Raw genomic sequence first — 22,932 nt, 5'->3', positions numbered from 1 at the left:
AATGATTTCAAGAATGAAAAGTTATCATACGAGGAACATTTGATAGTTCTTGGTCTGTACTCACTTGTTTTCCAGCAAGACAATCCGAAGCATAAAACCAAAGCTACACAGGAACGGCTTAAAAACAACAAAATTAATGTCCTGGAGTAAGCTAGTCAGAGTTTAGAACTTAATCCAATTGAAAATTTGTGGCTGGACCTGAGAAGGTTGTTCACCAGTGATCCCCATGCAATCTGACAGAGTTTGAGCAGTTTTGTAAAGAAGAATGGGGAAAGATTGCAGTGTCCAGATGTACAAAGCTGATGGAGACCTATCCACACAGACTCAAGGCTGTAATTGCTGCCAAAAGGTGCATCTACTGAATACTGACTTGAAGGGAATGAAAGCTTATGCAGTCAAGTATTTTGTTTTTTATATTTGTAATTAATTAAAGATCTCTTTGTAGAGATCTGTTTTTACTTTGACTTGAAATAGTCTTTTTCTGTTGATAGTGTCAAAAAAAAAGCCAAATTCAGCCCACTGTGATTCAATGTTGTAAGCTTCCAAGGAGGGGTGAATACTTTTTATAGGCACTGTATATCAACAATTTGAATGATAATTGGTTAACTGGATCAGTAAATTAGCGGATGACAGCAAGGTTGGAGGTGTAGTGGACAGCAAGGAAAACTACCAGAGCTTGCAGCGGGATCTGAACCAGCTGGAAAAATGGGTGAAAAAATAGCCGGTAGAATTTAATGCATATGAGTGTGAGGTGTTGCACTTTGGGAAAACCAACCAGGGTCGGTCTTACACAGTGAGAGATGGGGCACTGAGGACTGCAGATGAACAGAGGATTCTGGGAATACAGATATATAATTCATTGAAAGTGGTGTCACAGGTAGATAGGGTCACAAGGAAAGCTTTTGGCACTTTGGCCTTCAGAGATCAAAGAAAGTGCTGAGTCCAGGAGGTGGGATGTTATGTTGAAGTTGTATAAGATGTTGGTGAGGCCTAATTATTATGTGCAGTTTTGGGCACCGACCGACAGGAAATATGTAAATAAAATTGAAAGAGTTCAGAGAAAATTTACAAGGACGTCGCTAGTTCTGGAGGACCTGAGTTACAAGGAAAGATTGAATAGGTTAGGACTTTATTTACTCGATTAAGGAGAAGTTGAGGGGAGATTTGATGGCGGTATACAAAGTTATGAGGGGTATAGATAGGGTATATGCATGCAGGCTTTTATCACTGATGTTGGGTGGGACTACAGCCGTAGGTCATGGATTAAGGGTGAAAAATGACAGGTTTAAGGGAAACATGAGGGGAAACCACTCAGAGGATCATAGAAACATAGAAAACCTACAGCACAATACAGGCCCTTCAGCCCACAAAGTTGTGCCGAATATGTCCCTACCTCAGAAATTACTAGGCTTACCTATGCCCTCTATTTTTCTGTTCCATGTACCTATCCAAAAGTCTCTTAAAAGACCCTGTTGTATCCGTCTCCACCACCATTGCTGGCAGCCCATTCCACACACTCACCACTCTCTGCATAAAAAACTTACCCCTCACATCTCCTCTGTACCTACTTCCCATGAGAGTGTGGAATGTGCTGTTAGCATAAGTGGCACAAGCAAGCTCAATTTCAACATTTAAGAGAAGTTTGGATAGGGACATGGATAGGAGGGATATGGAGGGCTTTGGTCCAGGTGCAGGTAGATGGGAGTAAATAGTTAAATAGTTCTGCAATGACTAGATGGGCCAAAGGGTCTGTTTCTGTGTTGTAGCTTTCTATGACTCCATGTGCATTATCAGTGTGGTTCCATATTTTACCTGATAAACTTCTTGAGCCTGAGCATGTAACTTGACTGATAAAAATCTGTATTGTCTTTGCCCTCTGTTCTAGAAGTATACCCATCTGGTTATTTGTATATAATTGAGTTTCAGCAGCAGATCTCTTCATTTTAGGCCAGTTGTGGTTTCAAGCTCACTCTGGATATAGATCATCATGTTGTTCATGTATTATTATAACAGAATATCTTGGAAACCCTCATCAGGTCCGGCCATATCTGTGAGAGGAGAAACAGAGTTAGCATTAAGTTCTGATGAAGGGTTTTTAACTCAAAGTATTAATCTTGTTTCTTTTCCCACAGGCGCTGCATGACCGGCTGTGTATTTTTAGTATTCTGTTTTTATTTTACATTTTCATTAAATGTGGTTTTATTTTGATTTCTGTGGCTCATAGATTAGGATAGTGCTGAGGAGATGCTGTTCCAATGAAATATTTAATCACATCCCCATCTCCCCTCTTGAGTGAATTGGAATTATCCTAACACACTCTGTGAAGGAATGCTGGACTGGCTGCTCACCCAACATCCAGTACACAGATCATGGATCTGTTCGTGGGACTTTATAACAAAGAAACTCCTCACTGTATTAGTATTAGACTGCATCATTTGCTGTGCGAGGTTTTATGATATTGAAGTGGGAAATGTTATCGTCCCATTTTATTCCTTCCTCCCAATTTGTGGAATCAGGATGTTATCCCAGCTGGTTTCTGGTGAGACTTACTTGTCCTCTGTGATTCTGCTGCTGCTTTTCCTCGTTCCTGTAACACCTTGCGATTCAGGCTATAAGTCTTTTACATCCAATACTGGCTGTTTTGCCTATGGTTATTCCTCAACCTGAGCTCACATTTGATATCTTTACTAGAGGGCTTAGTCTCCATGAGCACCTATTCTTCATTAAATGGTATCTCAGAATCTTCAAAATACTGCATCTTTTTGCATAGCCTTTCAATTTTTTAGTTTTTGATTTTTAAAATTTCTCCTCCTCATTAGTTGTATTAGCCTTGGTAAACACTGTACCTGAAACTCAAAGGACCCACCCTGGAACCGTTTAATGTTTTGGTCAGACCTGTGGATTATTTTACAGCTGTGTTAGTTATATAAACCTATTCCCACCGTGATAGGTCTAAACCTTGGTTACTTTTTCCCAAGTGTTCCTGTTTTCTCCCACATCTCAAAGACACGCAGAGAAGTTAATTGCTGTTGTAATTATTGCCCCTCTTGATGGGCTTGTGTGCTAGAATATAAATTATAGATCTACATGGAGGAGTTAATGGCACTGATGGGAATCCTCTGGCAGCCTGTATCGATATAATGGGCTGAATGGCCTTCTTTGCAATAAATTATAAGAAAACATGTTTGATTTTGCTTTGTATTGTTAGCTCTCTTCCACTCCCTCTCTCTTCCTCCTGGTTTGTTTGAACAAATTGCTGTACAAGTAAGCTAGTTTATTTTCCCCTGCAGCATTATTGCATCATGTTTGCATAACTCTCCTCTGCACACTAGTTAAACACTACTTGTTAAATAATCTTTGACAGCTTTCCAGGATAGTATCTAATCACCTCATTAAAACTGGCCATTTTCCAGTCAAGTACTTTCATCTCCAATTCTCTCTCCCTTCCCCCTCCATTTTTTAAATCTACTACTCAGCTATTTTCTCCAGTCCTGCTGAAAGGTCTTGGCCCGAAACGTCGACTGATGCTGCCAGGCCTGCAGAGTTCCTTCAGCTTTTTGTGTGTGTTGCTCTGATTTCCAGCATCTGAAGATTTTCTCATGTTTCCAATTGATTGCTCTCCTTGTTCAGTTTTGAGATACAAACAAATTATGTTCTGGTTACAGTTTCTTTGATGTTCCTCTAACATAGTACCTGTATTCAGCACTGGTTCCTCATGATCCATAAACAAATGGAGTTTGTAGGATAATGCGGAACAGAAGTCTCTCCTTCCAGAATGGAGCACGACAATGATAACCATACCAACTGGAATATTCCACTGGTGACCTGGAGGAGGGAACAGTTTCCATTTTTGATGATGATTCAAAAATGCGCACTTGAGATACAAGTTCAGAATAGGCCCTTCTGGTCCTTCGAACCACACTGCCCAGAAATCCTCCGGTTTAATCCTATCCTAATCACGGGGCAATTTACAATGACCAAATAACCTACCAACTGGTACATCTTTGCACAGTGGGAGGAAACTGGAGCATCTTGAGGAAACCCATGCAGTCACGGGGAGAATGTACAAGCAGTAGTGAGAACTCTGCAATCAGATTGCAAGCAAGTAGATTGGGTGATTAGGTGAAAAACTGGCTAATAAGTTTAATGCTGGAAAGTGTGCACTCAGGCACTTAAATAGGGGGAATCAAAAGGTGGATTATTATCTAAATGGAGAGAGGGTACCAATAAGTGAAGTTCAAGAAGATTCAGATGTCTTAGTGAATGAATCACAGAAAGTTGTCAGGAGTTGGTGAAGAAACAAGCTAAGTACCACTACCTGTTAAATAATCCTGGGTAATTTTCCATTGTGTAAGGGTAGTAGTTAAGAATAACAAAGTTGTTATGGATGTTGATGAACTTATCTGGCAGGAAACCGTTGGTGATCAGGAGGGTCAAGGTTCCAAGTCGAGGCTATCCCACTGCACTTTGGGTGTGCTGATGCCTGCAATATCCCCAAATGCGGGATACTTGACTGCATAACTTGTGGTGGTACTGCACACAAATTTGGTACACTTTACCAAAAAATAGGGTATCAAAGGTTCAAAGGTTTGTTTGGTAAGTGGGAGGCCTTCAAAGGAGAAATTTTGAGAGTGCTGAGTTTGTATGTTCCTGTCTTCACTTATTGGTACCCTCTCTCCATTTAGATAATATGTTCCTGTCAGGGTTAAAGGCAAAATGAATAAGAATAAGGAACAAACACGAGGAAATCTGCAGATGCTAGAAATTCAAACAACACACACAAAATGCTGGTGGAACACAGCAGGCCAGGCAGCAACTTTAGGGAGAAGCACTGTCGACGTTTCAGGCTGAGACCCTTTGTCAGGACCTTGGTTCTCGAGGGATATTGGAACTCTGATAAAGAAGAGAGAGATGTATAACAAGTATAGGCAACAGGGAGGAAATAAGATACTTGAGGAGTATAAAAAGAGTAAGAAAATACTTAAGAAAGAAATCAGGAGGGCTAAAAGAAGACATGAGGTTGCTTTGGCAGTCAGGGTGAAGGATAATCCTAAGAGCTTCTACAGGTATGCTAAGAGCAAAAGGATAGTAAGGGATAAAGTTGGTCCTCTTGAAGATCAGAGTGGTCGGCTATGCATGGAACCAAAAGAAATGGGAGAGATCTTAAATGGGTTTTTTGCATCTGTATTTACTAAGGAAACTGGAGTGGAGTCTATGGAAACAAGGCAAACAAGTAGGGAAGTCATGGAACTTATACAGATTAAAGAGGAGGAGGTGCTTGCTGTCTTGAGGCAAATCAGAGTAGATAAATCCCCAGGACCTGACAGAGTATTCCCTCGGACCTTGAGGGAGACTAGTGTTGAAATTGCTGGGGCCCTGGCAGAAATATTTAAAATGTCGATATCCATGGGTCAGGTGCCAAAGGATTGGAGGATAGCTCATGTAGTTCTGATGTTTAAAAAAGGCTCAAAAAGTAAGCCAGGAAGTTATAGGCCGGTAAGTTTGACATCGGTAGTAGTTAGATTATTGGAATATTAAAAGACCTTAATTACCATTGAAAATGACCCTTTCTTGGAAGAAAGCTCCAAAGGGTCAAGATGTTTTCACTCTAAATGACTGAATGGAACTTATGGACTTTCAATACAAGAAAGTAGGAACAGAACGAAAGGCCACTCAGCAGCTCCACCATTCAGAGTTCAAAGCAAATTTATCAAAGTGAATATACGCCACCATATACAACCCTAAGTCTTCTTGCGGGCATATTCAGTTAATCCAAGAACCATAGTAGAATCAATGATAGACTGCACCCAGCACGATGCACATTATTGGATGTTATTCCTTCATGCCCCAACTTTTAGATTTAACATAATATTGTAATAAACTTTCCAGATAACTGGAATCTGGACACTGGGTCTTAAGTGAGCTTTGGCATTGGGAATCTGTTGAGACACAGAGGAGTATGGGCTAGGTGAAAACAGAGACCAGTGATTCTTAGAAGTGTGAGCCAGATGCAGAATCTTTGGGATTTCCAAATGATCAGATAACAGATGATTGGAGTTTGCCTAAGAAGCCACACTAATTTTGGCTTTCAACTATAACATCCATCCTCAGAATAATAATTTGGTACAACAACCATACGAAATACCTGGTTGCTCAGCCTGCTACTGCATTCCGTACAATGAAATCTTATTCAAAAATTACAATTCAAGATCCCAGAACTTCTTGGAATTATTATTTTTTTCTTCAGTTGGATCCTACCTGCTTTGAGACAATGTCAAACAAGTCAGACTGCTGAAATAAACATTTCTGTATTTACGAGCTCACCAACATCCACTTTGGTGGATTCAGCTTCAGCAGCCAACAGCAAAAAACCATTGTCAGATCGATCCACCAGTGTATGAAACATACTCTTTATTTAGTTACTGTGTGACTGTATGGTTGGGTAAACCCTTTGACAAAGAAGCTCCTTAATTCATCTCAGTCTGATGATATTGTATTAAATTGCTGTTTCAAGAACAACCATATGCAGGACGTATTTCTGTTTCTACAAATTATTCCATTAGTCATTGTTCTTACATTTGTAATATATCTGGGCTTCGATGAATAAGAGTCAGTAAGTGTAAAACAGAACCAGTTTTGATCCCAACACCAAGTGACAGAGCTTGCTCATCTGGCTGCAACTCAACACAGATGAAAACTGCAATAACTCAGATTAATTGCCTGAATTCCTGTTTAATTTTTTGTTAAATAGATTTGTGAAGCAAAACTTGTATTAAAGTGTACACGAGTGAATCTGCTGATGCTGGAAATAAATAAAAACACAAAATGCTGGCAGAACTCAGCAGGCCAGACAGTATCTGTGGGAGAAGGTAGTGATGACGTTTCGGGTCGAAACCCTTCCTCAGGAGTGAAGTAACATGGGATGGTCGAGGGAGGATGAGAAGTAAGGGGGAGGGATGAATAGAGATCTGGGAAGTGATAGGCTGAAGGGAAATGGGCTGGGGGAAGGTGGAGAATTATGGGGAAAAAAAAAGAGAAAGAAAGGTAGGGCTGGGGGGACATTATAGTGAGGGGGGGAAAAAGAAAGAGAAAGAGAACCAGACTAAAATAATAGACAGGGATGGGGGTAGTGGGGGGCAGGGGTATCAACGGAGTTCTGTGAGTTGGATGTTCATGCCGGCAGGTAGGAGGCTACCTAGGCGGGAGATAAGGTATTGCTCCATCGACCTGTGTGTGGCCTCATCTTGACGGTAGAGGAGGCCATGGACAGACATGTCAGAGTGGGAGTGGTCTGTGGAATTGAAGTGTGTGGGCACAGGGAGATCCCGCCAGTGCTGGAGGACTGAGTGCCGGTGTTCGGCGAAACGGTCTCCCAGTCTGCGGCGGTTCTCCCCAAAGTATAAATGGCCACATTGGGAGCACTGGATACAGTATATCACCCCAGTTGACTCGCAAGTGAAGTGGTGCCTCACCTGAAAGGACTGACTGGGGCCTGGGATGGTGGTGAGGGAAGACGTGTGGGAGCAGGTGTAGCACTTCTTCCGTTTGCAGGGATAAGTGCCTGGAGGGAGGTCGGTGGGGGGGGGGGGGAAGAATGGAAAAGGGAGTCACGTAAGGAGCGATCCCTGCGGAAAGCTGAGAGTGGGGGAGAGGGGAAGATGTGTCTGGTGGTGGGATCCCGTAGGAGGTGGCGGAAGTTACAGAGGATTATACGTTGGATCTGTAGGCTGGTAGGGTGATAGGTGAGGACCAGGGGGATTCTATCCCTGGTGGGCTGGCGGGGGGATGGGGTGAGGGCAGAGGTGCGTGAAATACGGCAGATGTGATGGAGGGCAGCGTGGACGAAGGGAAGCCCCTTTCTTTAAAAGAGGAAGACATCTTCTTTGTCCTAGAATGAAAGGCCTCATCCTAAGAGCAGATGCGGCGGAGGTGGAGAAATTGAGAGAAAGGAATAGCTTTTTTGCAGGAGACAGGGTGGGAGGAGGAATAGTCTAGGTAGCTGTGGGAGTCTGTAGGTTTGTTGTAGACATCAGTGGATAGGCTGTCTCCAGAGATAGAAACAGAGAGATCTAGAAAGGGGAGGGAGGTGTCGGAAATAGACCAGGTGAATTTGAGGGTGGGGTGAAAGTTGGAGGCGAAATTTACGAAGTCGATGAGCTCAGCATGTGTGCAGGAAGCAGCGCCGATGCAGGCGTCGATATAACGTAAGAAAAGAGGACAGGCTTGGAACACAGATTTCTCCACATGGCCGACAAAAATGCAGGCGTAGCTGGGACCCATGCAGGTGCCCATGGCTAAAGCTTTAGTTTGGAGGAAGTGGGAGGAGCCAAAGGAGAAATTGTTAAGGGTGAGGACTAATTCCGCAAGGTGGAGAAGAGTGGTGGTAGAGGGTGACTGGCTGGGTCTGGAATCCAGGAAGAAATGGAAAGCTTGTATCAAAGTGTGTTGTGACCACATTTGGTGGATTGTGAATGGCTGTGGTGTTATTATAGATGTCCCAGGGAAAGTGCTGCATGGAGCTACTTTTAGAAGGACAAGTTCTAACCTACAGAAAATTTTGAATAGATTCTGCTTCCTTTCTCTGAAAAATAGTTATTCATGAGCAATGCAAAATGAAGGTATGCAATTAGGATTTTGTAAGATATTTCTTTGCACAAGGAACTGATCACCATGTAGAGGTACTTAGAAGAAAAGTATTGCTTCATTTAAGGAATAGGTCTACTATTTGGACTAAATGGACAATGTGTACTGAATATTCCAGGTGGACCAATGCAGTCCTCTTGTTTTTCACAGTGCATATTAGACCATAGAACAGCATAGTACAGACTCTTCAGCCCACAGTATCATGTTGACTTCTTAACCTATTTCAAGATCAATTTAACTCTTCCCTTCGACATAATCCTTCACTGTTTATTTCATCCATGTGCCTTATCTAAGAGTCTATTAAATATCCCTAATATATTTGCTTTTGCCACCACCAGTGGCAGGATCATCCAACTAGCTCCCACTCACTGTCTTTTTAAAAAATAAATGAGCTCTTCATCCCCCCCCACCCCCCATGCTGGCCTACCAACACATTAAAGTTGTGTTGTTCCACCCTGGGGAACAAGGTCTCTGGCTTTCCGCTCGATCTATGCCTCTTGTACACCTCTATCAAGTCACCTCTCATTCACCTTCTCTTCAAAGAGAAAAGCCCTCGCTTTCTCAACCAATCCTCATAATACATACTCCACTTTTGCTTGTAATTGTGTCCTTGGGTTCCAAAGTTGTGACTTCTAAACCAATTGAGATATAAGCAGCTAAGCCCAGGCTGACATAGAGAGACTGCTGCAAGGTCTTTTGAATGAGATGGTAAATAGACTGTTACGCTCACAGGTGGGTATTGAGGAGAAGGTGGCCCTATTCTGGGCAAGGTTTAATCTGAAATTAACAGTATTAAGAAGATTACCCTTGCATGATCACATGGCTTGCTTTTTGAGATCTTGCTATGCATTAACTGACTTCTACATTTTTGACATAGCAACAATGACTACTCTTCGGAAGTGCTTCGCCAGCAGGTAAGAATCTGAATCAGGTTTAATATCGCTGGCAAAAGTCGTGAAGTTTGATGTTTTGCGGCAGCAGTACATTGTGATATGTAATAAATAAAACTGTAAATTGCAATAAGAAATACATATAAATAAGTAAATTAAATAATAGTGCAAAAAGAGGGCAAAAATTAGTGAGTTAGAGTTCATGGGTTCCTTGTCCTTTCGGAAATCTCATGGTGGAGGGAAAGGACATGTTCCTGAAACATTGAGTGTGTGTCTTCACTCTCCTGTACCACCTCCTCGATGGTAGCAATGTGAAAAGGGCATGTCCTGGGTGAAGCTACAGAAAGTCATAAGTTTAGTCAGCTCCATCTTGGATAGTATGCAAGACATCCTTAAGTCTCAGAAAGATGGAGTCCATTATTAAGGATCCCCATCACCCAGGACATGCCCTCTCCTCATTGTTACCGTCAAGAAGGAGGTACAGAAGCCTGAAGCGATTCAGGAACACTTTCTCCTCCTCTGCCATCTGATTCTTAAATGAACATTGAACCCGTGAACACCACCTCACTTATTTTATATATATAATTTTTGTTTTGCACTATTTTAGTCTAAATATTTAATATATAAATTTACTGTAATTGATTTACTTATCTATTTTCTCCTTTCTATATTGTCATTTATTGCACTGAACTGCTGCTGCTAAGTTACTAAATTCCACGACACACGCCGGTGGTAATAAACCTAATTGTGGTTCTGATGGGGTCCTGAATGACGGTTGCTGCCTTTTTGAGACGTTGCCTTTTGAAGGTGTTCTTTATGCTGGGGAGCTAGCTGAGCTTACAATGTTCTGCTGTTATTTTTACGATCCTGTGCAGTGGCCCCTCTGTAGCAGACGGCGATGCAACTGGTTGGAATGCTTCCACAGTACATCTGTAGAAATTTGTGAGTGTCTTTAGTACATACCAAATCTCCTCAAACTCTCAATGAAATATATCTCTGCTGTTGTGCCTGCTTTGTAATTGCATCTTTATGTTGGGCCCAGGATGGATCTTCAGGAATGTTGACACTAGGAATTTGAAACTTGAAACTGCTCACCCTTTCCCTCAACGAGGAGTGGTGTGTTTCCTCCTTCTGGTCCACAATCAATTCCTTAGTCTCACTAACCTTGAGTGCAAGGTTATTGTTGCAACACTACTCACCCAGCTGATCTAACCCACTCCTGTGCACTCCTTCGTCAACATCTGAAATTCTAAATTAAACTCCTGGAAATATATGCCTACATCAGGAATGAAAGCCTGGGATAGGAACATATCTGAATTGGGACAAGAATTAGACTGGGATGCGATTTGGGGTAATGTTGCCGGAGCTTCGAAAAACCCAAATCATCGGTATGTACTCTTGAAGTTTTGTCTTAGAGCATATCTAACACCAAGAGTTAGACATTAAATGGGACTGGCTCCTGACCCATATTGCTGATTTTGCCCCCATGGAACCATTGGCTCTTTTATACATATTGTATGGGAATGTCCAGGGATTTCTGGTTTGTGGGGAAAGGTTATCAGTACGCTTAATGAACTAATGGGGGTACAATTCCCAATGGACCCAGCTGTATATCTTCTAAATGATGACTCCCACCTTTCCCTTATGGAAAAAACACGCAAAATCTGACTGGCAGACCTAACTGCAGCTAAGAAGATTGTAGTCCAGCATTGGAAACCTCCCCATGATATTTCAAGTACTCACTGGCTTCGGAGCTTTTTGGACATTTCTTACCTGGAATTATCATCAGCAAGAGTAAACGATGCACGACCAAACACTATCTTAATGTGGACAAATTTGATATCTAACTTAAAAGATCTTCTGTTAATATAGGAATGCTCTGTCTCTGTATGCACTAGTATTCAGTTGGTTGGTGGAGGGGAGAGGGGTGGGGGGAGAGAAAGGGGCGAGGGGTGGAGAGGGGTTGGGGATAAGGATGAGGGGTGGTGGGGGGATGGCAATGAGGTTTGGGGGGTGGCTGGGTTAAACAGTCAAAATGTAATTGGCAACTGTTTGTATTGAATATAATTTGTTGGTGTTGCAATGAAAATTAGTGATAAAAAAGACATCTGAAACTCTGCCAAATTTATAGATGTCATTTGATGTCAAGCTGCCAAAGTATTTCATGATCCTCTCTCACCTTACCTCCTTGCCTGCCCATTGCCTCCCTTTGGTGCTCCTCCCTTTTTCTTTCTTCCATGGCCTTGAATTCTCTTATTAGCATGTCCCTTCTCCAGCCCTGTATCTCTTTCACCAATCAACTTCCCAGGTGTTTACTTCATTTCCTCTCTCCCGACCACCCCATTTCACCTATGAATTTTTGTTTCTCCAACCCCCCCGCACCTTCTTACTCTTAAGTCCTCATCTTTTTTTCCTCCAGTCCTGCTGAAGGGTTTTGGCCCGGAAAGTTGACTGTACTCTTTTCCATAGGTGCTGCCTGGCCTGCTGAGTTCCTCTAGCATTTTGTGTGTTACTTGGATTTCCAACATCTGCACATTTTCTCTTGTTTGTGATTAGTATACCATTGCTTAGGGCAATCTGATAGAGTACAGTGGGTGTGAATAATCCAGTTCATGTACAAACACATTTTGCTGCACTGTTTGTGACACAGTTTTGGAATATGTTGGTTAGGATGTAGGCAAATGCTTTGGAAGTCTTCAGGGATGGTTGGAAACAGCATGTTTGCCAAATTGCAGTTTGCTGTGCTTTTGTTGCATTGTAGAGCTGGGGAGCAAAGCTTCCACAATGATGAGCTGCAGTGCAGTCAGGGTTGCAGTGCTGTCCGTTTGTTAGAGCAGAGACAGAGCTGCATGATTCCTTTCAAGTATGTTGCCAAGAACTGCTCAAACAGGAAGATGAAGGCAGGATTCTGTGAAGACCGTCAACTGCAAGATGTGTGCTAATCTCTTCCAGGCCCACTTTGTGATAAATGTGCTACGGTGAAGCTGTTGATGTCACTCTCCATTCATGCAACACAGCTGGAAAGTAAAATCATCCCCACAGTAATAGATAGCAGTGGAGTAACCTAACTGGAGGTTAATACTGGCCTGCAGGCATTCAGTTTAAACAGATATTAACATGCCAAGGAGTGAATCCTTTCTAAGCTAAGTGGCTCAGTGTGGGCAGAACCTCAACACATTATCTCCTTTACATACTTTTCTACACACCAGACAAAGTTTCCTTTAAAATACATATACACAATGCCAGCAGCTCAGGCAGCATCAACGGAAGGGAATAATCAGACATTTTGGGCTGACATCCTTCCACATCAGGACTGGAAATAAAGTGGGCAGAAGCCAAAAGAAGAAGCTGGGTGGAGGGAAAGGCAGGTGATATGTGAGACCCGGTGAGGGGGAAGGTAGGTGGAGGGAAAGGCAGGTGATATGTGAGACCTGGTGAGGGGGAAGGTAGGTGGAGGGAAAGGCAGGTGATATGTGAGACCTGGTGAGGGGGAAGGTGGCTGGGTGGAGGGAAAGGCAGGTGATATGTGAGACCCGGTGAGGGGGAAGGTAGGTAGAGGGAAAGGCAGGTGATATGTGAGACCCGGTGAGGGGGAAGGTAGGTGGGTGGCAGAGAGGGATGAACTATGAAACTGGGAGGGGATGGGTAGAAGAGGTAAAGAGCTGAAAAAGAAGGAATTTGATAGAAGATGGTGAGTGGACTTACCATGGCAGTAGAGGGCATGGATCGACATTTCGGAATAGGAATGGGAAATCGAATTTTATCACGAAATAGAATAATTTAAGTTGATTATCCTGTTGCCCCGAGGGATCCTGCTGTGTAGCATTTTCCTGAGTCAGTTGTAATGTGGCAATAATGTCTATAACTGCAGAGCACCTCATTAATTTGTAAGGCCTAGTAGAGTGCGAACAGTGAAAGATAAATCTAAGTTCCTGTCAAACGTGGAGCTTGGATCGAGGCCAAGCTGAAAAATTTTCTTCCAGACGCTTTCCATTTGTTACTTCAGCTTGCTGAACTTTGCAGGGCTATTGAAAAGTTCTTCAAAGTCCTCTAGCTCTTGGAATCTGGCCACGTTTCAACTTAATTAGTAGCTTATAGAGCATCATTTGCATAAGGAAATGTTTGATTATGCTTGAAGAGGAATACTATGTACTCTTCTGGGGAAGGTCTGACCTGTACAAAAAGGACAGGCTGCACCGGAACTGGAAAGGGACCAATATCCTGGCGAGCAGGTTTGCTAGAGTTGTTGGGGAGGGTTTAAACTAGTTTGGCAGGGGGGTGGGATTCAGAATGTAAGTGCAGAGATTAGGGTAGAAGGACAAGGGCATGATGTTATGAGTTCTGAGTTGGTGAGAAAGGACAGGCAGGGGACAGAACATAAACGTAGCCGGTTAGAGGAGTTGAAACGTGCCTATTTCAATTCTAGGAGTATTGGGAATAAAGGGGATGAGCATGGATCAGTACGTGGAACTACGATGTTGGGGCCGTTACTGAAACTTGGCTGGAGGAAGGGCAGGATTGGCTGATGCAGGTACCAGGGTTTAGGTGTTTTAAAAGGCATAGGATGGGAAGTGGGGGGAGAGTAGCATTGCTGGTCAGGGATAGTATCACAGCTATAGAAAGGGAGGGCGCTACAGAGGGAGTGTTTGCTGAGCCAGTGTGGGTGGAAGTCAGAAATAGGAAGGGATCAATCACTGTGCTGGGAGTAGTCTATAAGCCCCCAAATAGCCCTCGGGACACCAAGGAGCAGGTAAGAAGGCAGATTTTAGAATGGTGCAGGAAGTACAGGGTAGTAGTTATGGGTGATTTCAACTTCCCTTATATTGACTGGCACCTCCTGACTGCAAGGGGGATAGATGGGGCTGAATTTGTCAGGTGTGTTCAAGAAGGATTCCTGACACAGTATGTGGACCGGCCGACGAGAGGAGAGGCTATACTGGATCCAGTTCTGGGTAATGAACCTGGTCAGGTGACAGACCTCTTGGTGGGGAAGCATTTTGGTGAGAGTGACCACAGTTTCAGCATAGCTATGGAAAAGAATAAAAACAGACAAAATGGTAAAGTGCTTAACTGGGGAAGGGCTAACAATGAAGGGATGAGGCAGGAACTAGTGAGAGTAAATTGGAAACAGATGTTCATGGGTGAAAGTACAGAAGTAATGTGGAGGAAGTTTAGGGACCACTTGAGCTGGGTTCAGAATAGGTTTGTCCCACTGAGACAAGGAAAAAATGATAGGAAACACCTGAGGCAATTCATCAAGAGGAAGAAGGAAACGTGTTATATATAAGAAGCAGGAGGGGCTCATGAGAAATATAGGGTAGCCAGGAAGGAGCTTAAGAAAGGACTTAGGAGAGCTCAAAGGGGGCATGAGAAGGCCTTGGCATGTAGGATTAAGGAGAACCCCAAGGAGTTCTATGTGTATGTGAAGAACAGAAGGATGACAAGAATGAAGGTGGGGCCACTAAAGGATAAAGAAGGCAACATGTGCCTGGAAGCGGAGGAGGTTGGGGAGGTCCTAAATGAATACTTTACTTCAGTATTCACAAGTGAAAAGGACCTTGATCAGGGTGAGGTTGAAATAGATCAGGCCTGTGTGCTGGACAATTTGGAGATTAAGGAAGAAGAAGTAAAAATACAAAATGCTTGCAGAACTCAGCAGACCAGACAGCATCTATGGGAGGAGGTAGTGACGACGTTTCGGGCCGAAACCCTTCATCAGGAGTGAAGAAGTGTTGGATCTTCTTAAAAACATCAAGATTGATCAGGGCCGGACATGGTATACCTCAGGTTGTTGTGAGAAATGAGAGAAGAGATCGTTGGAGCAGTCGCTATGATCTTTGAATCCTCTTTGGCTGCAGGGGAGGTGCTGGAGGATTGGAGAATGGCAAATGTAGTCCCTTGTTTAAAAAAGGTAATAGGGAAAATCCTGGGAACTATAGACCAGTGAGTCTTGGGTTGGTGGTCTGCAAACTGTTGGAAAGGATTCTTAAGGATATGATCTACGAGCATTTGGAGAAGTACAGCCTACTCAAGGTTAGTCAACATGGCTTTGTGAAGGGAAGATCGTGCCTCATGAGCCTGATTGAGTTTTTTGAAGAGATAACAAAAGGAATTTTAAGAGGGTAGCGCAGTAGATGTGGTCTACGTGGCATTTGACAAGGTCCCCCATGAGAGACTCATTCAGAAAGTCATGAGGCATGGAATCAGTGGAACCTTGGCTGTTTGGATAAAACATTGGCTTACAAGAGGAAAGCAGAGGGTAGTAGTGGAACGAAAGTATTCTGCCTGGAGGTCGGTGACTAGTGGAGTGCCACAGGGATCTGTCCTGGGACCCCTGCTCTTTGTGATTTTTATAAATGACCTGGATGTAGAGGCGGAATGATGGGTTAGTAAGTTTGCGGATGACACAAAGATTAGAGGAGTTGTGGATGGAGCTGTAGGTTGTTGAAGGTTATAAGAGGATACAGACAGGCTGCAGAGTTGGGCAGAAAAGTGGCAGATGGAGTTCAATCTGGATAAGTGAAGTGATGCATTTTGGAAGGACAAACCAGAAGACTGAGTACAGGATTAATGATCAGTTACTTAAGAGTGTGAATGAACAGAGGGACCTTGGGGTTCAAATCCATACATCCCTCAACGTCGCTGCACAGGTTGATAGGGTAGTTAAGAAGGCCTATGGGATGCTGGGTTTCATTAACAGGGGGATTGAGTTCAAGAGTAGAGAGGTCATGTTGCAACTCTACAAATCTCTGGTGAGACCACATTTAGAGTATTGTGTTCAGTTCTGGTCACTTCATTATAGGAAGGAAGTGGAAGCTATGGAGAGAGTGCAGAGGAGATTTACCAGGATGTTGCCTGGTTTGGAGAACAAGTCATATGAAGCAAGGTTAGCAGAGCTGGGACTTTTCTGTTTGGAGCTTAGAAGGACGAGAGGGGACTTGATAGAGGTCTACAAGAATATGAGAGGCATAGATAGGGTGGATAGCCAGTACCTTTTCCCCAGAGCACCAATAGCAAACACCAGGGGGCATATGTACAAAGTTAAGGGAGGGAAGTTTAGGGGAGACATCAGGGGTAAGTTTTTTACCCGGAGGGTTGTGGGTGCCTGGAATGACTTGCCAGGGATGCTGGTGGAGGCTAAAACATTAGGGATATTTAAGAGCTTCTTGGACAGGCACATGGATGAAAGAAAAATGGAGGGTTAGGGGGTAGTGTGGGTTTAGTACTTTTTTTTAAGGAATATATAGGTTGGCACCACATCAAGGGCTGAAGGGCCTGTACTATGCTGTAGTATTCTAGTGTCTTCTGATGTGAGGAGCTACACTCATTTAGTGCAGTTAACATGACCTGCACCACCATTATTGCTACCCTTACCTGCAACTCATCCATTTCTGTACATATGCCCTCTCCCCACCCTCTGGCTGCCATAACTTGGGCAGGCTTCCCATTGTTCTCACCTAACACCTTATGAGGCACAGGCTGGTGTGCAGCAGTGACCCCTGCGGTCCTATACATTTGCAGGTGTATGTATCTTACGGCAGAGACCTGGGTTTAATGCAGACTCCAGATGGGTCACTGTACCTTCTCCTTGTGGTCACATCTTTCCTCCATGTGGGACTAGGTGAGAGTAAGCGTTCGGCACGGACTAGAAGGGCCGAGCCTGTTTCCGTGCTGTAATTGTTATATGGTTATATGTGCTCTGATTTCCTCGTGCATCCCAAAACATATGGATTGTTAAGTTCAATGTCCCTAATACAGGTGAATAGGAGAATTTGGAGAGTTGATAGAAATGCATGGAGAATAGTTTGCGTACATGCAGCCCATGATTTACAGGAACAGCGCCACCAGTGTTGTCTCTCTGCAATGCTCCAGGTTCAGTGGCGGGAAAGGAGAATCAACTTCGCCAGCCTCTCCCAAACCAACCTTGGTTCTGATTGCACTCTGCCAGCACCTGAAAATGGGCCACATTGTCCTGTATCTGACATCAGTCTTTTAAAGAAATCATTCAAGTTCCCCTTGTAAAATGGATACATCTTCCCCGGCTTGTTGGAATCATTGACCCATGGGAAATCAAATGACAGAAGCATCTGAGGGCCATTGAGCACCTACAGTCTCTGGGAGAACGGGGATTTCACAACAGTCACAATCAAGCCACCCACCTCAGTTACAAGTAGGGGAATTAATTGAATTGCTGTACAAGCTAGTAGAGGCATAAATGGATGAATGGCCTCCTCAGTAACAGTCACATGGCACAGTAAAATGCTGCTTGGCCAAGTGATCATCAATTACCTATCCACGCTAATCACTTCCACAGAGGAAAGAAACCTATACAGTCGGCCCTCCTTATCCTTGGGGGATTGGTTCCGAGACCCACCCGCGGATACCAAAAAACGAGGATGCTCAAGTCCCTTATTCAACCTGTCTCAATGCAGTGGTCTTTAGGACCCATCACAACTTTGAATCCGCAGTGTTTCTGCTCACAAAAATAATCACGATCGTGATTGAAAATAAAGTGGAAATAATAAAGCAATCAGAAATAGGTGAAACGGCATCAGTCATTGGAAAAGCATCAGGCTACAGTTGGTCAATGATCAGAGCAATTTTAATGGAGCATGTGAAAGGCCCTGCCCCAATGAAAACTACAATTATTACTAAGCAATGCAGTGGTTTAATTATTGAAATACATATGTTTCTTAAGTGTTTTATATGCATAGAAAGGTAAAATACGTACTGTATGCTAAGAAAAACTGACTAATTGACGCTAAATAATACCGGATGTACCTGTTCTGACTTCAAATCTGACTTAAAGCTGGACGCAGGAACTGAACTCGTTTATAACCCAGGGACTGCCTGTACTTTTAAGTCATTTCTAGATTACTTATAATACCTAATACAATGTAAATGCTATTGTAAATAATTGTTATACATTATTAGGGAATAATGACAAGAAAAAATAGTCTGTACATGCTCAAATAACGAGTGCTGGAGAGAGAACTGACCGGTTTTCCCGATCCGCGGTTGGTTGAATCCCCGCATACGGAATCCGCGGATAAGGAGGGCCCACTGTATGAGAAATACCTCATCAAGATTCTGCCAACGCAGTTCAATCCATCTCACTCCCCCACTTGTTTCCTGTAATCTGTTCACTCTCATGTGTCCATCAGCTCCTTTCTCTACTGACACTTGAAGTTAACAATGTTATTTTCTTAATGGATTTATTGTCAGCAATTTGTGCTACCCAGTGATTACAGTACTGTGCAAAAGTCTTAGGCACATATATATAGCTAGGGTGCCTAAGACTTTTGCACAGACCTGTAGTAATTTTATGTATTGCACTGTATTGCTGCCACAAAAAAATACACATTTTGTGACATACTGTACGTAAGTGATGATAAATCTGATTCTGATATGGATCTGTACTGTGAACTGAAAGTGGAAAGGGGGTAGGGAGAGGGGAATCATGCTTGGGAAAAGAGGGAGGGAGTGGGAAGCACAAGAGAGACAATAAACCAATTACTTGGAATAAATAACCTTGCCTGGTATGTCAGGGCTGGGTGTTTCTACGCCCACACCACTCCCCACCCCCGACGCTCCTCTGCAGTCCCTGCCACGTTCCTCCTGTGGAGCTTCAGCCTTGCCATTTCTAACATCCTTTGCTCCCACAAGATTTATAAACTCTCTCTCTGCTCAATGTTAACAAATGCTGTGCTATGCAAAAGTATAACAAATGGAAAGTGTCAGACATTCCAGCTATCCCCATACCACATACAAATTTCCGACTTTAAAAGCAAGGTGCATCTCTCCCGCTTCATTCTTGCTGTTTCACATAACTTTCTTGATAAGGACACCACCATATTCATCCATCCTGCAATTTCCTGCTTCTGACTTCTCAAATTTATGTTCACATTACTGATTTATATTTATTTTTTTAATTGGTGCCTCAAGGTTTCTGTCAGCTGTTCGAAGTAGACCAGTAGGGATGGTCCCAAAAATTGGGGCAGCTCAAAAAATTGATTTGGCCTCAAATGCTTCGCTGAACTTGCATTACTACTTGAAAGTAGGAGAAAGGAGAAAACAGCGCAGCAGTCAATCTCATCTTCAAGGCACGTAGCTGTATCAAACAGCAAACCTATTTGTTCTTCATAATGCCAAACTGATCGATTCTGAGTGAAAATACAAGAGGAGACAGTTTCTCCACATCTCACTATTGTGTCAGTACAAATCTAGCCCTTCACGGTGATGTTCAACAAAGAAGGGGTATTGTATTAATGAATCAGTGAACAATGACAAACAGTTGAATGATGAAGCTACATTCTCTCTGAAAAGGAAGACTTAATGGTTCATTCCAGGCCCCATGGATAAAACATGCAGTGAAATATTCAAACAACTATGCTGCTTGGGAAACTCATCTTTGAAATGAATGAAGCACAAAATGAAAAGGGAAGTGAATGCTGATGTGCTACTATATCGTAGACAGTGGAGGTAGTAGATTTCTACCTCCTGTTGCTGAAGTAGAGTAAAAGGATGAGAGATTGAAAGGCACACTATTTCTATACTTCTGTTTCTGATAAGGACCCAAATTTATTACCTTCTTGTCATCCTGGCATGCTTCGCATTTTCTTTAATTTTACTTACCACTATCCTTATTTTCCTTTTACATTCACTCCTGTATGTTTTGCCTTGTCTATACTTTTTCATCAGTTTATGGCATTTTCTAATCTTGTAATAGTCTGAAACTTAATGCTTCTGTTGAAGTACAGAAAAAAGTCCTCAGGAATCAGGGTGAACTCCCCCTTCCCTTTATTTACAGCAGTCACAGCCCATTCTTTGGATGCACCCAAGAGGATAGATGAGACCTGGGTTCAACATCTCCTTTGGAATATATTGTTCTACATTAGTGTTCAAGTTAAATTGTTCCTTTATGGTCATGGAGGCTTATATCTGGAAAATGGTACTGAGGTAGAACATCTTTGGGATCGTATTGAATGCTGCAACAGATGCATGGACTGTATAACTTCTGTTTTTGTTCCGCATGTTCTAATTTTGGGTTTGTTGTCTGAGATAATAGAAATGGTTTGATTGAGAAACTCTTTAAGTATATACCCAATGTCAAAAGAAAACAGTAAATACTTGTCCTTATTTTGATACTTTGCTATCACCTTAAGAGCTGGTGTGTACAGGTTTTTCACGCCTTACCTGTACAGCCAATACTTGAGAGAGCATTTGGGAGGTTGGTGGGATAGATTTGCCAACCTTTGTGGGACTGTGAGCATCTTCTGCCGTGTGGGAGCTCAGTCTGTGGCAGTATCTGAGTGGCTGATTTAAATTCCTTAGTTTAATGATGCTTTATCCTTGGTTGGCCTCAGTTTTTATTTAAATATATTGCGAGGCTGCTGTATTTCTGTCTTGCAGACTTTTCAGGTTATGAACAACTGTCAGGAACGAAACCCTGTTGTAACCTGGAGGTGATCTGTATTGCTCTGCTTGGAATGAATTAGCCAATTCAGGCAGTCCAACAAGACCCCAGGGTGCTGGTAGCCAGTAGAATCACTGTCTCGTAGCTCCATGGCTTGAGTTCACTCTGTTCTCACTGCGTAGGTTTCTTTGGGTGCTCTGGTTTCTTCCCATATCCCAAGGAGGTGCAGATTAACTGACTAATGTAGATTAACAATAGTATGGGTGGGTGATGGAAAAATTTGGCAGACATTTGGTGGGTTGAATAGTTTCCTTCTCTGTTGCAGGAGAACATGTGTACAGACGTACCAACTTTGTACTGTTGTAGTAATCCAGCAAATATGAGCTTGTGTCAAATGATGTTGTGAAATATAATTCAGCGATTCCTTCAGGTTATGACTGTCACTAGTAGATGTGACCAGGGAATCCATCCTCAATCTCTTGAAGGCAGGCTTCCCACCCCATTGTCAGTAACTATAAAAGTATAGTGTAACAAGATTATTGGCTGCATAATAAGGTGGAATCTATTACTGTATTGTCTGTGATGTTGTGCAAGTTGAATTTTACCTTTCCATGGTTGATGTAAGTTGAAGAGTCGTTCTTTTGTGAGGCAAAATGTTTTGATATTTAATGAAGCTGATGAGTGGGTATTGCAGCTCATCAAAGGCCCCCTCCTCTGAGGGCCACAGGAGTGAGCAAAGCCTGTAGTCGGGTACATGTGCTGGTGTGTGGCCAAGTGGTTAAGGCGTTCATCTGGTGATCTGAAGGTGGCTGGTTCGAGCCTTGGCTGAGGCTGCGTGTGTGTCCTTGAGCAAGACACTTAACCACACATTGCTCTGTGATGACACCTGTGCCAAGCTGTATGGGTCCTAATGCCCTTCCCTTGGACAACATCGGTGGCGTGGAGCAGGGAGACTTGCAGCATGGGCAACTGCCGGTCTTCCATACAACCTTTCCCAGGCCTGCGCCCTGGAAACTTCCCAACGCGCAAATCCATAGTCTATCGAGACTAACGTGCCTACATACTACGTATATCCACATTTCAAAAATGAAAGTAGTACACCTGTTTTACATGAAAGTGGCTATTGAAACACCTAATACAATGAACAGTGCTGTGAATGTTATTAATGCTTTTACTTTTAATCATTTTTGATGCTGTTGTTTTTTTTTGAGTTGGTAATCTTCTTGGGTGAAGGGGTGTCTTCAAACTTCCAAGGTCATTTTGTTCCACTCTTCTCTTGCCAGTTGCAGTTCCTTTTGAAACTCGAACGGCATATCTCACCTGTCAGAAAGCGATAGAGATGCGAAATTATATTATTCTCTGCATCAAAACCTATTTGAATTATCTGGATGGGCAGTGGTTGATATTATGTTGGTACTGTGTTTTGCATCTTGGCCCCAGAAGAGTGCTGTTTTATTTGTCTGTATTCCTGTGTATGGTTGAATGGCATTTAAAGTTGAACTTGAGTGTGAACTTCCCATGAATTCTGATGGTATGCTAACTACAATGACTGGTGAGCTGTCGTTTTCAGGCTTCATATAACTCAACAGCCAACATGAGGGAGGGCAGAGTGCTAACCAATAGTGATTTATACACTTGGAGCTACTGGAGTTAACAATTTGCCTTGTTTGAGATGAATATTTACAGGAACTTGCAATGTCCTTTTGCCGCCCTCAGTGTTAGATTTTGCTGCATATGGTGTGCTCTGACTGCTTTTAATATTAAATGCAGAAGAAACACAAGGAAGAGGAATCTACAAGTGCTACAAAGTATTTGTCTACTTTGCTGATGACAAAACACTTTAAAAAAAAACCACTATGAAATAAAGTGGGAAGCACTTTCAGATCCTGGGCAGGGAAGTGGATTTGTAGCTCCATATCCAAGCAGACTGCTGATAGGCCAGTGTTCCATTCAATGTTGGTGAACCTGCCCATTTAGGAGATG

At 42.9% G+C, this 22,932-nt stretch overlaps 1 protein-coding gene, 1 long non-coding RNA gene and 1 other non-coding gene across 5 annotated transcripts in view; 2 read left to right on the top strand and 1 right to left on the bottom strand.

Annotated features, from left to right (window-relative positions):
• LOC132381635 (ephrin type-B receptor 1) overlaps positions 1–22,932 on the top strand; it is a 653,754-nt gene that overhangs the window by 158,359 nt on the left and 472,463 nt on the right. The gene's annotated exons all lie outside the window — the stretch shown is intronic.
• LOC132381645 (uncharacterized) lies at positions 1,937–13,783 on the bottom strand. The gene is made up of 3 exons (XR_009508101.1): positions 13,239–13,783; positions 3,694–3,825; positions 1,937–2,048 (listed from the first exon to the last, which is right to left on the bottom strand). It is a non-coding gene; the product is annotated as an uncharacterized LOC132381645 (long non-coding RNA).
• On the top strand, positions 4,396–4,556 carry LOC132390656 (U1 spliceosomal RNA). The gene has a single exon (XR_009510974.1). It is a non-coding gene; the product is annotated as a U1 spliceosomal RNA (small nuclear RNA).

Source organism: Hypanus sabinus, chromosome 2 (assembly GCF_030144855.1).
Source record: "Hypanus sabinus isolate sHypSab1 chromosome 2, sHypSab1.hap1, whole genome shotgun sequence".
In the NCBI taxonomy this organism is placed as follows: Eukaryota; Metazoa; Chordata; class Chondrichthyes; order Myliobatiformes; family Dasyatidae; genus Hypanus; species Hypanus sabinus.
This window is presented reverse-complemented; position numbering and strand designations above follow the sequence as displayed.